This window comes from Nyctereutes procyonoides, unplaced genomic scaffold (genome assembly GCF_905146905.1).
Source record: "Nyctereutes procyonoides isolate TBG_1078 unplaced genomic scaffold, NYPRO_anot_genome, whole genome shotgun sequence".
NCBI lineage: Eukaryota > Metazoa > Chordata > Mammalia > Carnivora > Canidae > Nyctereutes > Nyctereutes procyonoides.
Genome location: NW_026575121.1, coordinates 48,101,243 through 48,118,665, shown reverse-complemented (window position 1 = coordinate 48,118,665; position 17,423 = coordinate 48,101,243). Strand labels below are relative to the sequence as shown.

At 40.4% G+C, this 17,423-nt stretch overlaps 1 pseudogene; it reads right to left on the bottom strand.

Annotated features, from left to right (window-relative positions):
- Nucleotides 1-4,223: 4,223 nt before the first annotated feature.
- Nucleotides 4,224-5,351, bottom strand: LOC129516588 (glyceraldehyde-3-phosphate dehydrogenase-like; annotated as a pseudogene).
- Between the last annotated feature and the right edge of the window lie 12,072 nt (nt 5,352-17,423).

The following is a 17,423-nucleotide window of genomic DNA, read 5'->3' as shown; positions in this document are numbered from 1 at the left end:
ATATAGGAACTCTAGCTTCTATGAACTTTTCTTGAAGAAACTACTATAGAACAAACTTCAGCCCAATGAAAGCTCAATGGAAAAATAGCAGTGTGAATGTGAATCCTACTCAGAGGATTAAGACTAATACAGAACTCATGTAATGACTGAAGAGTGAAAAATACATACTATAAACTCTGACAGTGTAGAAATGATACAACTATCGAAATTTGGGAGGATGAGTAGTAAGAAGGTTGGAGGTAATCTCAGTACTGTAATTGCAACGCTTGATGTTAGAGGTACAAGAAATCAGTGAAATCTAACATGTCAACACATGTAAAATATATTTAAAGAATGTAAGGATAAACAGTAAGAAAAATTTTCAATTAACAAAAATAAGGCAATGGTGGCAATGTGGAAGAAAAAAGAAGTATATTTTATTATTGCTCACAATAGGAGTAACTGACACTGTCTATTAAAATTTCTTTTTGAGATTTTATTTACTTATTTGAGAGAAAGAGAGAGAGAGCACGAGCAGGAGGGGGGGCAGAGGGAGAGGGATACGCAGGCTCCCCACTGAGCAAGAAGCTCAATGTGAGGCTTGATCCCAGGACCCTGAGATCATGACCTGAGCCAAAGGCAGATGCTTAACTGACTGAGCCACCCAGGTGCCCTGATTGACACTGTCTAAAAACAAATGATTGAATAAACTGTATGGAATTATAGCTATAAAGAATTCTATAACAATAATTACCTCTAGGAGTAAGAAATGAGTGTTGGGAGACGGCAGAAGGAGACATTTTTTTTACTGTACACTCTTTTACATCTTTTGAATTTTGTGCTATATTCATTTCTTAGCTAATAAAAAAAGAATAGAAAAATACAAAATAATGAGAAAAGCAAAATTATAGTTATGAATGTGCCCATTAGAACAAAAACATGACATTTTCCAACTATTAAAAAAACACATACTAAAACTAAAGAAATAGCCCATAGTATAAGGGTATTTTTAAAGGCAATGAAAATATTAGTAATATAACAAAATAGGCAGACAGAACCAAGACCACACATACCGTTCATATTCATAAATGTAGGTGAGTTAGCTTCACCTAATAACAACAATAAGAAGACTCTGGTTGAATGACTACACAAAACCTGACTACCTGCATCTGAAGAAAACATACCTAAAACAAAGTGAAGGAGAATATTGGGAATATAACAATGGACAATTGCATCAACCTAACATCAATTGATAAGAGATACACCTGTGTAATAAAAAGCATGAGCTATTTCTATCAAAAGGTAGGAAAACAATATATATGTAAATATTTTAGAGGCATAGCTACGTATTTTACATTTTGGGTTTTTGTTCCAGGTGCATATATTACCCATTGTAAAGAACAAACAAATAATTTACTCTTCTTAAAAACCTTTTAAAAATGTTGGGACACCTGGGTGGCTCAGCGGTTGAGCATCTCCCTTTGGCTCAGAGTGTGATCCCAGTATCCTGGATCAGTCCCACATCGGGCTCCCCATGGGGAGCCTGCTTTTCCCTCTACCTGTGTCTCTGCCCCTCTCTCTCTGTGTCTCTCATGAATAAGTAAATAAATCTTAAGAAACAAAAATTAAAAAAAATTAAATTATTTATTTATTTGAGAGAGAGAGAAAAAATGAACAAGAGAAGGAGGAGCAGAGGGAGAGGGAGAAGCAGACTCCCTGCTGAGCAGGGAGCCTGCCGTGGGGCTCGATCCCAGGACCCCGGGGATCATGACCTGAGCGGAAGGCAGATGCTTAACCAACTGGGCCACCCAGGTGACTCTGGAAAAATATTCAAAGGTATGTTTAGAAACATTTCCAAGAGTAAAAGAGGATTTGAATATTCAGTTGTCCCAGAAAAGAAACAAACATTCCAGGTATTTATTTAGTAGTAGTAAAAGAAGACTTGACTCTGTGGTTTGAAAAGACCTGTTTATCTAAAATAATTTGACATAGACTAATCAACAGCAATACACACCCTGGTAGGGTTACTGGTCTGCAAAGATGAAGCAAGAATCTTTGGCATGTTTTGGGTGAGGGATGGGAGGACTTACACCACCTGTAAAGGAGAAAAGATCAGAATGGCCTCTGTTCTACAGAACATTCGGTGTTAGACGACAATGGAGCTTTGTTCACAAAAGCCCTAGAGAAAGAGTGACTCAAGCATTTTTTTTCCTAGTCACAATTTTTAAGTATATAGACAACATACAAATCTTTTGAATAATCAAGAATATAGGAACTCTAGCTTCTATGAACTTTTCTTGAAGAAACTACTATAGAACAAACTTCAGCCCAATGAAAGCTCAATGGAAAAATAGCAGTGTGAATGTGAATCCTACTCAGAGGATTAAGACTAATACAGAACTCATGTAATGACTGAAGAGTGAAAAATACATACTATAAACTCTGACAGTGTAGAAATGATACAACTATCGAAATTTGGGAGGATGAGTAGTAAGAAGGTTGGAGGTAATCTCAGTACTGTAATTGCAACGCTTGATGTTAGAGGTACAAGAAATCAGTGAAATCTAACATGTCAACACATGTAAAATATATTTAAAGAATGTAAGGATAAACAGTAAGAAAAATTTTCAATTAACAAAAATAAGGCAATGGTGGCAATGTGGAAGAAAAAAGAAGTATATTTTATTATTGCTCACAATAGGAGTAACTGACACTGTCTATTAAAATTTCTTTTTGAGATTTTATTTACTTATTTGAGAGAAAGAGAGAGAGAGCACGAGCAGGAGGGGGGGCAGAGGGAGAGGGATACGCAGGCTCCCCACTGAGCAAGAAGCTCAATGTGAGGCTTGATCCCAGGACCCTGAGATCATGACCTGAGCCAAAGGCAGATGCTTAACTGACTGAGCCACCCAGGTGCCCTGATTGACACTGTCTAAAAACAAATGATTGAATAAACTGTATGGAATTATAGCTATAAAGAATTCTATAACAATAATTACCTCTAGGAGTAAGAAATGAGTGTTGGGAGACGGCAGAAGGAGACATTTTTTTTACTGTACACTCTTTTACATCTTTTGAATTTTGTGCTATATTCATTTCTTAGCTAATAAAAAAAGAATAGAAAAATACAAAATAATGAGAAAAGCAAAATTATAGTTATGAATGTGCCCATTAGAACAAAAACATGACATTTTCCAACTATTAAAAAAACACATACTAAAACTAAAGAAATAGCCCATAGTATAAGGGTATTTTTAAAGGCAATGAAAATATTAGTAATATAACAAAATAGGCAGACAGAACCAAGACCACACATACCGTTCATATTCATAAATGTAGGTGAGTTAGCTTCACCTAATAACAACAATAAGAAGACTCTGGTTGAATGACTACACAAAACCTGACTACCTGCATCTGAAGAAAACATACCTAAAACAAAGTGAAGGAGAATATTGGGAATATAACAATGGACAATTGCATCAACCTAACATCAATTGATAAGAGATACACCTGTGTAATAAAAAGCATGAGCTATTTCTATCAAAAGGTAGGAAAACAATATATATGTAAATATTTTAGAGGCATAGCTACGTATTTTACATTTTGGGTTTTTGTTCCAGGTGCATATATTACCCATTGTAAAGAACAAACAAATAATTTACTCTTCTTAAAAACCTTTTAAAAATGTTGGGACACCTGGGTGGCTCAGCGGTTGAGCATCTCCCTTTGGCTCAGAGTGTGATCCCAGTATCCTGGATCAGTCCCACATCGGGCTCCCCATGGGGAGCCTGCTTTTCCCTCTACCTGTGTCTCTGCCCCTCTCTCTCTGTGTCTCTCATGAATAAGTAAATAAATCTTAAGAAACAAAAATTAAAAAAAATTAAATTATTTATTTATTTGAGAGACAGGGGGAAAGTGAGAGAGAGAATCTCAATCAGACCCCACGCTGAGTGCAGTGCCTGATGTGGGGCTCGATCCCACAGCCCTGAGATCATGACCTGAGCTGAAACCAAGACCTAGCTGCTTAATCGACTGAGCCACCCTGCAGATAACTTTTTATTTATTTTATTTTATTTTATTTTATTTTATTTTATTTTATTTTATTTTATTTTATTTTTTGGCTGAGTACAGTATACTTTATTGATGGTACATGACAAGGTAGGGCTCCCTAAGCCCCTCCCCTTCCTCAGGGTCTAGGATGTAAATTGGAGGTCAGGAGATTCTCAGTGTGTTCAGGGATTAAGTTGGGGCAGGGACTCCCCAGCAGCTGAGGGCCTCTCTCTTCCTCTTGTTCTTGCTGGGGCTGGTGGTCCAGGAGGCTTTTACTCCTTGGAGGCCATGTGGACCATGAGGTCCACCACCCGGTTGCTGTAGCCGAATTCATTGTCATACCAGGAAATGAGCTTGACCAAGTGGTCATTGAGGGCAATGCCAGCCCCGGCGTTGAAGGTGGAAGAGTGGGTGTCACTGTTGAAGTCACAGGAGACAACCTGGTCCTCAGTGTAGCCCAGGATGCCCTTGAGGGGGCCCTCCGATGCCTCCTTCACTACCTTCTTGATGTCGTCATATTTGGCAGCTTTCTCCAGGCGGCAGGTCAGATCCACAGCTGACACATTGGGGGTGGGGACACGGAAGGCCATGCCAGTGAGCTTCCCGTTCAGCTCAGGGATGACCTTGCCCACAACCTTGGCGGCGCCAGTGGAAGCAGGGATGATGTTCTGGGCAGCCCCTCGGCCGTCACGCCACAGCTTCCCAGAGGGGCCGTCCACGGTCTTCTGGGTGGCAGTGATGGCATGGATGGTGGTCATGAGGCCCTCCACGATGCCGAAGTGGTCATGGATGACTTTGGCTAGGGGAGCCAAGCAGTTGGTGGTGCAGGAGGCATTGCTGACAATCTTGAGGGAGTTGTCATACTTCTCCTGGTTCACGCCCATCACAAACATGGGGGCATCAGCAGAAGGAGCAGAGATGATGACCCTCTCGGCCCCGCCCTTCAAGTGAGCCCCAGCCTTCTCCATGGTGGTGAAGACCCCAGTGGACTCCACGACATACTCAGCACCAGCATCACCCCATTTGATGCTGGCGGGATCTCGCTCCTGGAAGATGGAGATGGCCTTCCCGTTGATGACAAGTTTCCCGTTCTCAGCCTTGACTGTGCCGTGGAATTTGCCGTGGGCAGAATCCTACTGGAACATGTACACCATGGAGTTGAGATCAATGAAGGGGTCATTGATGGCGACAATATCCACTTTGCCAGAGTTAAAAGCAGCCCTGGTGACCGACCAGGCGCCCAATACGGCCAAATCCGTTCACTCCGACCTTCACCATCGTGTCTCGGGGTCGCGGCTGGCCCTGCCCCAGAAGACGCGGCTGTCTGTCGAACCGGGAGGAGCAGAGAGCCAGATAACTTATTTTAAAAAGAAGATAATATTGGTAGCAGTAGGGACTATGGATTTGAGAATATATCTGAGACTTGCCATAGGAGGACTAGTTATACCTAGTTAGATGAGCTTAAATTGGAAAAGATTAATCTAGAGAATAGAGGTAGTAGTAAGAATTGGACCTTGTCCTAATATACTGTAAGATATAATTTAATAATATGGTGTTGTCTTATTTTAAACTTTACTTATTTTGTACTTTTGGATTAAGGTAAAGGAGAATTTGATAAAAGTCTAAGAATCACAAGACGCTTTTTTCCCTGCATTTCCATTATTAGGAAATAAATATCCATGGCAGAAAACTTGAAAAACGTGCAAAAAAAGTTAAAGATCCCTTTAATTCTAAAACTGTAGGATAGCCAGGGTTACTATTTTGCATATGTCCCACCATTTTGCTCTCCCCTTTACACACACATACATGTTTTTTAGAAGGATCATAGTATATACAATTTTGTGGCTTAAATAAAAACCTTTGTTATATTGTATATATTTCTCAATATTAATATAAAATAGTCTTCTACAACATGACTACATAGTATTAAAATTTTTTACTGTTGGATATTTGGAATTTTTACAATTTTTTTCACTTATAAATAACATTGGAATGAATTAACTTGGTACATGCAAATATACTCACATCTCTGATTATTTCCTTATTATATAGTTCTGGAAATGGAATTGCTGGGAGAAAGGATATGCATATTTTAAATTTTGATATTTACTGCCAAATTCCTTTCCAAGAAGTTTGTCCCAATGTTATAGCTCTAGCAAAATGCTGTAGTTGTGAGAGTAGAAAAATGCAAAGACCTACTTCTATTTGAAAATTCCCTCATGTTGCATTACCATTCTTTTTCATCTTTGTAAATTTACTTGGTGACAAAAAATGCTTCATTATTATTTTAGTTTGGATATCCTCACTCACAAGAGACCTGGAATTTTTTTTATTCATTTATTGGTCATTTGCAACTCTTGCTTTGTTAGCTATCCATTCTCTTCAGGCTAATTTGCTTCATTTCATTATGGTGTAAAGAAATATATCTGAGTACTGAATATCAATGACCTTTGCAAGCATCAAAAAGAAATAGCTAGATTCTGTTTAATTATAATCTCAACTTTAGAAGGGCATAGTGTCCTAAGGAAAACTGCAGAAGCTTGCCATTCATTCAAATATTCTTTTTCCTAAAGAGATTCTGAAAATAGCAAACAACAGATGTGATTCCTTTCAGTTTCCATGGACCTAATGGAGACATCCTAAGTCATCTAGGAAAAGGAGAGGCACTAAGGAGGGTGCTGGTCTGCTCTGCACACTGTTTGTATCATGAGTGTGGGGGCCAGGTTGTCTGGATAACTAAATTCAGTCACATTCTGAAAGCAAGAAGCATTAACGCTAGAGCAGCCTTTCATACTCCCCCCATAATATGTTTGTTGGGTGAATGAAGGCATGAGGACATGCCCCTTTCAAGGATGCAGAAAAAACAACAAAACAAAACAAAACAAAACAAGTAGAGTTGCATAGATAGCCAGAGATGACTTGCAGAGAATAATGTCAAAGCAAGGAGCTTAGCAGTGACTTATTGAATGGATTCGTGTTCTTAGCATCATTTATTCTTACTTTTTTATTATATTATTAAATTTTATTGCAAGTGTTTAACAAATTCTTGATAAATATAGATAGAATGAGTGATAAATATATATTTCACTACAATTCTCATAACAGTATATTTGAAATTGCTCATTATTATTCTTATTTTACTGATAAAGGAATGATGGCCCTGAGGTGTTGAGACTTGGGAGTCAAAGTTTATACAGTTAACATGCCACAGAACCAGGCTTAGAAACTATGACTTCAAATCCAATGAGCTTTTCTTTTCTTTCTTTCTTTTTTTAAAAGATTTTATTTATTTATCCATGAGAGATGCAGAGAGAGAGGCAGAGACATAGGCAGAGGGAGAAGCAGGCTCCCTGTGGAGATCCCAATGTGGGACTTGATCCCAGGGCCCCAGGATCACGACCTGAGCCAAAGGCTGACGCTCAACCACTGAGCTAGCCAGGTGTCCCAAGAGAAATTTTTAAATGATAGGACAGCACAGTTTCTTTTATACTAGTGCTAATGTGTATATTCCATTTCAAGTAACTTCTACCTTAGCAAAGATGGAAAAAAGAAAATGCCCTTAATACTACAATCGTTATTTCCCCCAGGTCACTTTCTTTTCCCTACTAATTATGTTAAACTCAAATTCTGCAGTCTGTTACTATTCTCTACAACCTGGGCTAAGCCTCATACTCCAGTCTTGACCTTCCAATCACCCTAGTGGATATTACGAATGCCTCTCCAAAATCCGCTCTTCCCCCTTAAGTAGCAGCAGTGGGCTGGGGAGATTATTCTTAGTTCATCCGTGTGCCTCACTGCTACAAGAATAAGTGAAGCCTCCTGACCAGGGAATGTGTTCATGAACAGACAAGTGATCCAACTCTGGCCAAAGAGATGCAGGGAGTGTTGCTTTTAGGAAAGTTCTCTAAGATAACTAGTGACAAGCCCCTTACTTTCTCTTATTGGATGGGAGTAAGGGGGTGATTTTCTGCCTTTTTTCACTAAATATAATATTTTTGAGATCCATCCATGTTGTTGTATATATCAGTAGTTCATTTTTTTTATTGCTGACTAGTATTCCATTGCATGGATGTGCTACATAATTCATTTTTTCCATTTTTATGTTGATGGGTTTTGAGAAGTTTCTAGTTTGAGGCTATTAAGAATAAGGCTACAGTGAACATTCTTGTATACATCTTTTTGTGGATATAGTTTATCTTGGGAAAATTCACAGGAGTGAGACACTGAGCATTATGCTCATTTTTAAGTTCCAGGCTATTGGGTTAAGAAAAAGTAGTAAAACTACTTAGCTTAGAAACTTTACTAGATTGTCCTGAACTCATTTTGGTTTTGTTTGTTTTGTTTTGTCCCTTGGAGGGGAAAATTAATACTTATCAAAATATCAGAGGATATCATTACCATGTACCCAATATGCATTCTAGGCAACTTACATCATATATTATTGCCTAACGCGGTTATTTGCTAGCTGTTTGACCTTGGACAAATTGCTTAACCTCCCTGGTCTTCAGTTTCCTCATTTAGGGATTAAAAATACCACCTACTTCATCGAGTTTTTGTGAGAATTAAATACATATATAAAGTCCTTGTCACAATGCCTGACCTGTAAAGGAATTAAAAAATATTAACTATTATAATTATCATGATGTATCCTCTTACAACCCATGAGATAGGATTTCATACCCCATTTTTAGAAGGAATAAGCAACTTGTCCTAGTTAACAGAACCAGGAATGGGACTCAGATTTTTTTTTAAATTTTTATTTATTTATGATAGTCACACACAGAGAGAGAGAGAGGCAGAGACACAGGCTGAGGGAGAAGCAGGCTCCATGCACTGGGAGCCCGACGTGGGATTCGATCCCGGGTCTCCAGGATCACGCCCTGGGCCAAAGGCAGGTGCCAAACCGCTGCACCACCCAGGGATCCCGGGACTCAGATTTTGAATCTACTTTGGCACCAAAGCCTGAGACCATTCTGTTAGACTATTTCCCCCAAGGTACGTTTTTCTGGAGTACCTCATTTAAATCTTTCCTGCAATCTTGTCAGACGACTTCTGTCAATGTGAAAAGAACAAGAAATTGTAAAGGAAAGAAAAGAATGAACTAGAAGAAGAAAAGGGTCTGAAATAAAGTCTCAGAGAAACATGGACTATAATCTGGTTATTTATTTTTCCATATAGTAAACAATAGATACTCAGAGGACTTTTCAAGCATTTTAGCTGCCATAAGAATATTTGGCAAGTAAAGATAGGGTTTAAGAGGGCTTTTTGTTTTTGTTTATGCTTTTTTTTTAAAGGTTTTATTTATTTACTCATGAGAGATACAGAGAGAGAGGCAGAGACACAGGCAGAGGGAGAAGCAGGTCTAATACAGGGAGCCTGATGCAGGACTCGATCCCAGGACCAGGGGATCATGACCTGAGCCGAAGGCAGACGCTCAACCAGTGAGCCACCCAGGTGTCCCTGTTTATACTTTTCTAAAATGTAACCATATATTCCAGTTCTTTTTCTGTTTTTTTTTCCCTCTTTAGTGCTTTTGTCCCATATTATAATCAGGCAGGATTATAGATAGCACACTCAGATGACCTTATGGAAATTTTAATAATGGGATTATTTATGAAAGTGTGGGTAGAGTTGAAGAGAACCAACAAATACTGAAGGGCTGTGAGGATGGAGTGAGTAGGAAGCCATCATGGCCCCAGTACTGGAAGAGGCAAGGGAAGGTCATGGTTACTAGAATAAGAGTAAATGGTTCTATCTATAGGAAAGGTCTGTCCAATAGGAGTTTCGGCATTTGACGGAGAGACCCAAGATGTTTCTGATAACCTGCCAGGGTAGCAGGCAGGAAAGTAAATACTCTGACCTCTTTGTGTGGAGGTCTGATTTGTGGTGGGATCACACTCTGAGTGTCGCTATTTTTTTTTTTTTAAGATTTATTTCAAAAAAATAAAAATAAAAAAAAATAAAAAACAAAGATTTATTTCAGAGACAGAGTGCATGCAATTGCATGAGTGAACAGAGGAAATGAGGTAGAGGGAGAGAGAGAATCTCAAACAGACTCCTCACTCTGTGAAGAGCCTGATGTGGGGCTTGATCTCAGGACCTTGAGATCATGACCTGAGCTGAAATCATGAGTCAGATGCTTAACTGACTGAGCCACCCAGGTGCCCCTCTGAATGTCACTATTACAAATAGACATTTCCATCCGCATCTTGTAGATGTGGTAATAGACTGTGGGAGCTTTATAGTAACTTGCCCAAGGTCCTAGACCTAGGAAGTGAGGGAGTTGAGATTTAGACCTGGGTTTAGCTCAGGGGTTCTTCATCACCTAGGGAAGGTTTTAAAAAATATTGAAGTCTCTGCCCCATCCTCTGAGATCCTGTTATAATTGGTCTGGCTTGGTGCCCAGGAAGCATATTAAAAGCTCCCTAGGTGATTCTAATGTGTAGTGGGTGTTGGAAAACCCTGGGTTGGTTGAACTCCAATATGTTTTCATTGTAATATGAGCCGCTATGGGCACAGAACTAAGGACAAAGAAATCACTGATCTGAGGGAATGCACTAATGCTAAGCAAACCATCCCCATAACAGTGAGGCAAGGTGCTGGAGGCAGTCTGGAGGAGTGAGGGGGATACCTCAGAGGAGATCAAGTTGGACATGAACTGTTAGTGTGGTTTTCCCTAGTGCCAGCCATTGCTTCAAGCACTAAAGGTATTAACTAATCGAATCCTTATCACCATCCTATGGATAGGTGCTGCTATTACTATTTATAATCAGTTCATCATCAATTAAATTCACATTTTATTAACACATTATGATCTCAGTTTTACAGATAAGGACACTAAGACAAAGAGAAATTAAGTGCCTTGCTCAAGGCCTAGCAGAGGTATAATTGGGCTTGAACCCAAGCAGTTGGACCTAGAGCCCAGCTGTGTCAACACACCATGAAGCTGAGGTGTCAGGGAGAGGAGTGGGAAGACAGAGGCAGAGAAAGTGGTATTACAGGCAGAATCAATAGAATGGAGGAAATGGGGGCTGTTAGATGGTAGAGTACATTTAGGGGAATCGATGCTGGTTGGAGCTTGGGGTGTGTGTGGTGAACATGCAACCCATACCGCATTCCCAGAGTGGGGGTGCATTGTACTTGTTATTCTAAAGGCCGTCAGCAGCCCTGAGAGAGTGACTTGGTCACACTGGCATTTTAGGGTGAGCCAGAGAAAGGATGGAACCAGAGCCCAGCGGGAAATGGAAGCAGGTAGGGGGAGTCACAGGTGGAGGGAGAAACAGGTTTGGGGCTGGGTTTAGAGGGTGGGGAAAAGTTGAAATAATATTGCAGTAGAGATGCAGTTGAATTGAGGTCTTTGTGGTGTTCATCAAGCATGCCACAGATTATTTATGTTTATAATAAAGCATGACATTTGATAATGAATTCTTTAAATAATTAATACAAACTAGTATACTCCAGAATGGTCTCATAGCTATGGCACTCTTATGAGTTTGGAGGAGACAGACGTGGGATGATGGGCACAGTTGGGAGTTGCAGTTATAAAAAGGAAGAAGGCCAGGAGAGATATGAACATGTCAAAATCTGCAAAATATTTGTCCTCTTATTAAAAAATTAGATTTATTTATGCATACACTTCAACATTTTGTATCTGTTTCATTTATCACCATTGGTGTGGAGGTCTTGAAAAAAGAGAGAAGACATTTAAACATGAAAGTTCAATTTTGGGGTGTAACTTGGTCATCCACATTTATTTTATTTTTCCATAGTCTCAAAGGGGATGAGGGGGAGAAGCTCTCCCCCTCACCCTGACAGGAACAGAAAGGTGGAGTTTGAATTTGGGTGGCAGTCTGGGCCTTTATTATTATTTTTAAAATTTTTTTTAAAGATTTATTTATTTATTTATTTATTTATTTATTTATTTATTTATTTATTTATTTATTCATGATAGACATAGAGAGAGAGAGAGGCAGAGACACAGGCAGAGGGAGAAGCAGGCTCCACGCAGGAGCCTGACATGGGACTCGATTCCGGGACTCCAGGATCACGCCCTGGGCCAAAGGCAGGTGCCAAACCACTGAGCCACCCAGGGATCCCCCCCAGCCTGGGCCTTTAGAAACACATCTCCGGATTCCTTCCTGGAGGAATGTACCTGTTTGTGCATTTAACCTCCCCTCTGGTCATCACAGCAGGAAGCCTGCCAAGGCCAGCATCGGAGAGGAGGGCAGTTGTGGGGAGGATTCTGTGCTTTTACAGGGTGGTCTGTTGAGAGACCCTGGCTTTTAGGAGCCCAGAGGGAGCCCCAGCAACAAAGCAAAGTCCAAACCCTGGACCAGCCCCTCTTCTGGTTTTCTGGCTTCAGGATTCTCACATAATTCTATGAAAAATGGGAGACATCCTCTCCTAACCAGGCTCTCCAGGCTCATTTAGGGAGTGGGCTGGAGGGGATCCAAAGTGATCCACTTGACTCAGAAGAAGAGAGAAATGTCAAGTTTCTCATATTTGAGGTTTGACCAGTAAATGTCTCATTTGCCACATTAAAAGAGGAGGAAAACCTTTTTTGTTTGCCTGAGACTGAACGGGCGGGGGTGATGGATGGATGCAAACTCTTAGCATAAAAAAACTTAAGATCTGGTAGAAATGTGCCTGAGGGGAGCCAAAGGAATGTGAGGGCCCATTTGTCACATCAGCAGAAGGTGCCGTTGTGTCAGCTTGCAGGAGGCTCTGCAAACAAACGTGCCAGTTCCTAGGAAGGAACATATCCCCCTCATCCCCACATCCCTCCCTCAGGCACTAAGAGGATGTACCCACTGATTTGCTTTGTGGTGAAAATGTAATTAAATTTGCTTATTTATTTCTAGTCTTCACAACCAGTGAGACAAGTTTTGATGTAGGCCCCCTCGCTGAATGAAATCAATGGATTAAAGGCTTAAATCTTTATTTTGGTTTAAACTTTCTCTCAGCCCACAGGATGTCTCAGTCCTTGGATCTCATCCCAGGGACGAGGAGGAGGGTTTTTTTTTTTTCCTTTTAAATTAATTGATCGGATGTAGGTTTAAGGACTGTGTGAACAGACCTCTTCACATAAAATGATGAAAGCGTCATTGACCCTGGCTCTGAGGCTGCTGGAGAGCGTTCACAGGAGACAGTGCAAAGACCCAAAGCCTCAGAGACCGCATGTGGCTTCTAAGAGGCCTACTTTACCCACCCAAAGGCTGGAAAACATTTTATCTTTCTGAGTCCAAAAAAGATACCTGATTTTACCTGTTCAAGGCAAAATAATCTCATGTGGCCATAAGTATGCAAAATGACTTTACTTTTGCTCCAACTACTTGCTGTAGAGCAGCTGAGCTATTTCTTATATAGATAGAAAGGTAGAAACATGTAGTATAAAAGGCACATGTTTCTTACCACCTGGAGCTAACATAGAGTATTTTTGTTACGCTCGCCTTTTTGTTTTTGCAAAAAATGAAATACTGCAGATATACCTTAAGTGACATTTGATCTCATGTCCCAGTCTTTTTCCCGCCACTGCTATCATAAGTTTATGATAGGTATCCATTCAATTAATTCCTTATTTTCTTTACATAGGTATATTTAAGCGTCTACAACTACTGTGTAATACTTGGCTTGTGAATGGGTTATTGCTTTCAACTTACATAAATGATATTATTCATATTGATTTACGTGTTCATTTTTCCACTTACCATTTTTTTCTCAAACATATCCATGCTCATGTAGATAGATCTTGTTCATTCTTTTTAATAGCTCTAAAGTGAATATACCTTATTTTATTCAATTCAAGACCCTTTGGTGGTCTTGCCACTGAAGGCAATACTACAATGAACATCCTTACATGTGTTTCCTTGTGTAAATGTGTGGTGGCTTCTCCATGTTATATACTGGAAATAGATTTGCCACGTTGTAGAGTATATACGTTTCAACTTTTTAAGAGCCTACCAAAGGCTCTCTATCAATTCACCCTTCTACCAGAAATATCTCAGACTGTTAGGAGCTCGTTTCTCTCCATGTACAAAAGTTAGGTAATCTGGAATCGTCTAAACTCAAACTCTGTACAGTCTTTCATCATGCTCAAAACCCAAACCCTTAACAATGGCCAACCAAGCTCTACAATTAAGCCCTTCTCCATCTCTCCTACGTTCTTGCTCTCATGCCTAACTGCTCATTCTGCTCTAGCTATGCTGGCTTTCTTGCTATTTCTTGACATTCCAAGTTTGTTCCTGCCTCAGACTTTTTGCACTTGCTTTTTCATCAGACTAGAATATACTTCAGCCAGATTTTCTCAGGGTTTGCTTTGTGATTTCTTTCAGATCTTTCCTAAAGTATTCCAGTAGTAGAGATGCTTCCTTGGACTACCTGCCCCTCCTCCCAATGCCACTCTGCCATTCACTTCCTTCTTACTTCATTTTATTTTTATTCATAGCACTTCTCACTACCTGACATTACAATATGTATTTTTGCTTGTTTGTTTATTGCCCCAATTGCTAAAATGTGGCCATTGCGAGGCTTCATTTCTTTTGTTTATAATTCCATAACCACAATAGTGTCAGAATAGGAAATGTTTACTAAATGTTGAATGAATAAGCATAATTTTGGAGAGTCAAGGCTGGAGGGATGATTTGTGGGTAGTGAAGGGATGTTAGGTATCTTTTGCTCCCCTTCCCTTGTACTGGAATATGTTTTTGGAATATGATAGTGCAGACAACATTCAGAAAGGACTGGAAAGATGATATTGGAATATTAGAATCTGACACCTGCATGAACATTTTCTTTTTTTGAGTTAGGTTTAAGCCAAGATGTTGCCTGCCTAGCATGGTGGGGTAGCTGCTATGTTTCCATAAACTATCCTAAATTTGTGTAAGTCACACTCGTCTCTGTTTTTATTTAAGCTATCCACAAAAGGCTTTGACAAGGAGCATCTGGGTGGCTCAGTTGCTTAAGCATCTGCCTTCAGCTCAGGTCATGATCCGGGGCTCTTGGGATCAAGTACTGTTCAGCTGGGAGCCTGCTTCTCCCTCTGCCCCTCCCCCCTCTTGTGCTCTTTCTCTCTTCCTCTCTCAGATAGATCAATAAAATCTTTTTTTAAAAAAGGCTTTGATCAATGATGAAAAGGCCAAGGAATATATATTAGTTAATAATTGCTATGTAACAAATTATCCCACAATGTAGTTATTTGACACACACGTATTATCTCACAAAATCTGTGGCTCAGGAATCTGGGAAGGCTTAGTCAGCTCCTTGGCTTCAGGATCTCTTACAGGCTGCAGGCAAAGTATTGGTCAGGGCTATTGTTATCTCAAGGCTCAAATGGGAAAGATCCCCTTTCAACCTCACTCATGTGGTTGCTGGCAGGATTCAGTTCCTCGTGGGCTGTTGGCAGGAAGCATCAGTTTCATGCTAGCTGTTGGCCAGAGGCTACCCTCAGCTCCTTGCCACTCGGGCCTCTCCAACACAGCAACTTGCTTCATTGAAACTAGCAAGCAAGCTAAGAAAACAAGAAAGAATATAAGCAAGATTGTGGTCATAGGTTTTTATAATCTCATCTTGGAATTGATATCATATCACTTTGGCATATTCTCTTTGCTAGAAGCAAGTCACTAGTTATACAAGGAGAAGGGATTGTATGAGGGAGTGAATACCATGAAGTGGGGATCTTGGGAACCATTTGCAAAGCTGCTTCCCTCAGAAGGATCACAAGAGAAGGGACATACAGAAAGAAGGAATGAGTGGCCAAGCCAGTAATGTTCATTCCTTTTTTTAAACTCATCCATCAGATACTCCATTCCTCTACCCTAATACCTAAGGGAATAGTATGTAAGAGAGACAAAAGATGACAGAGATATTTTTCCCATATTTTGCCTCCAGAGGAATGGAAAGGTGGGGAATACATGCTGCTGCTTATGCCGGAGCCTGCAATACGTCTGGGGACTCAGCTACACCAGGACCCAAGGCTTCCTGGTACACTTCGGCCAGCCCCAAGTCCGATGGTATTTGAGTGTGGCAAATAGGTACTGAGGAATGAGAAGTTCAAAGTGAGATGTAAGGCAGGTCATACTCTATAGTTGCTTGCCCTTTGAATTGGACTCCACCATTAATCTGCCATGTTCAGTGTCCTACTAAACAATAGATTTTAAAAATGATCACACACAGCCCTAAATTTGCTGAGCTATTCTCATACTCAGCCGAGCTCATTTCAGAGCATTCAGACTGTACCACAATTAGCTGCTGACACTATCCTAAAATAATATAAAGCCAGGCCAGTAATTATACACTGGAAGAAACTATGTATAGAAAAGCTCATTAACTGGTGGGGTGGTGCAAGTTTCCGAAGTGGGAACATTTCAAACAGGATATAGTGCTCATATTGGTATGGGTGAAAACCCAACAAATCCTTAGCTTAATATTCAACAACATCCTGCTCAGAAAGCATCAAACAGGTCTTCAGGAATTTATGGGTCCATCGAAAGGGTCAAGTTTTCTCAAGTTTCCCTGTAGGTGGCACTGCAAGAGTACTCAAGGGAACACCTATACTAAACTAAGGGGCTTAAAAATCGACCAGTCATTCATCAGGGTCACCATCACCACCACCACCACCATCAGCACTATCATCATCATCTTTTTTTTTTTTTTTAAATTTTTTTAAATTTTTATTTATTTATGATAGTCACAGAGAGATAGAGAGAGAGAGGCAGAGACACAGGCAGAGGGAGAAGCAGGTTCCATGCACCGGGAGCCTGACGTGGGATTCGATCCCGGGTCTTCAGGATCGCGCCCTGGGCCAAAGGCAAGCGCCAAACCGCTGCGCTACCCAGGGATCCCCATCATCATCTTTATTACAGTAATTTATTAGCACCGTTCATTTAGGAATGAATTACATGAAGAGTAGTTTCTGATCACATTTTTCTCTATCCTCTAACCACCAACTTCTACTCCAAGGGAGGCTAATCTCATAGGTGTACACATTTAGCTTTGGGATTCCCACTTCTAGGCTTTCTCCTATGGTGTCCCTTGCCTGGGAAGTCCTGCCATATTCCTCCCGGCCTTGTTTTCAGGGGGTGTCCTGCATGAATCACCACCATCCCACTCAGCTTCAGCGAGAGCTTCTGCCAATCACACAATTTTTGTCCTGAAGCTTTGTCCTGCTTCCTTGCCACTTTCTTACCCTAGTAAAGGTTTTTGCTTCTCCCTTCTAATGGTGGAGTCTAAAATAAGTCGTAGGCAACTATCTTCTGGGCTTCCTTTGGTTTACAACCAATGCCTACCCAGCTATCCAGAGTGGAAGGTAGCTCCAGACCACCTTTGTTTATTGTCTGACTGCAAACACCTGTCCCTTCTCTTTGTGTCACTCTCTTAACATCTCTTGTGAGCTCCCA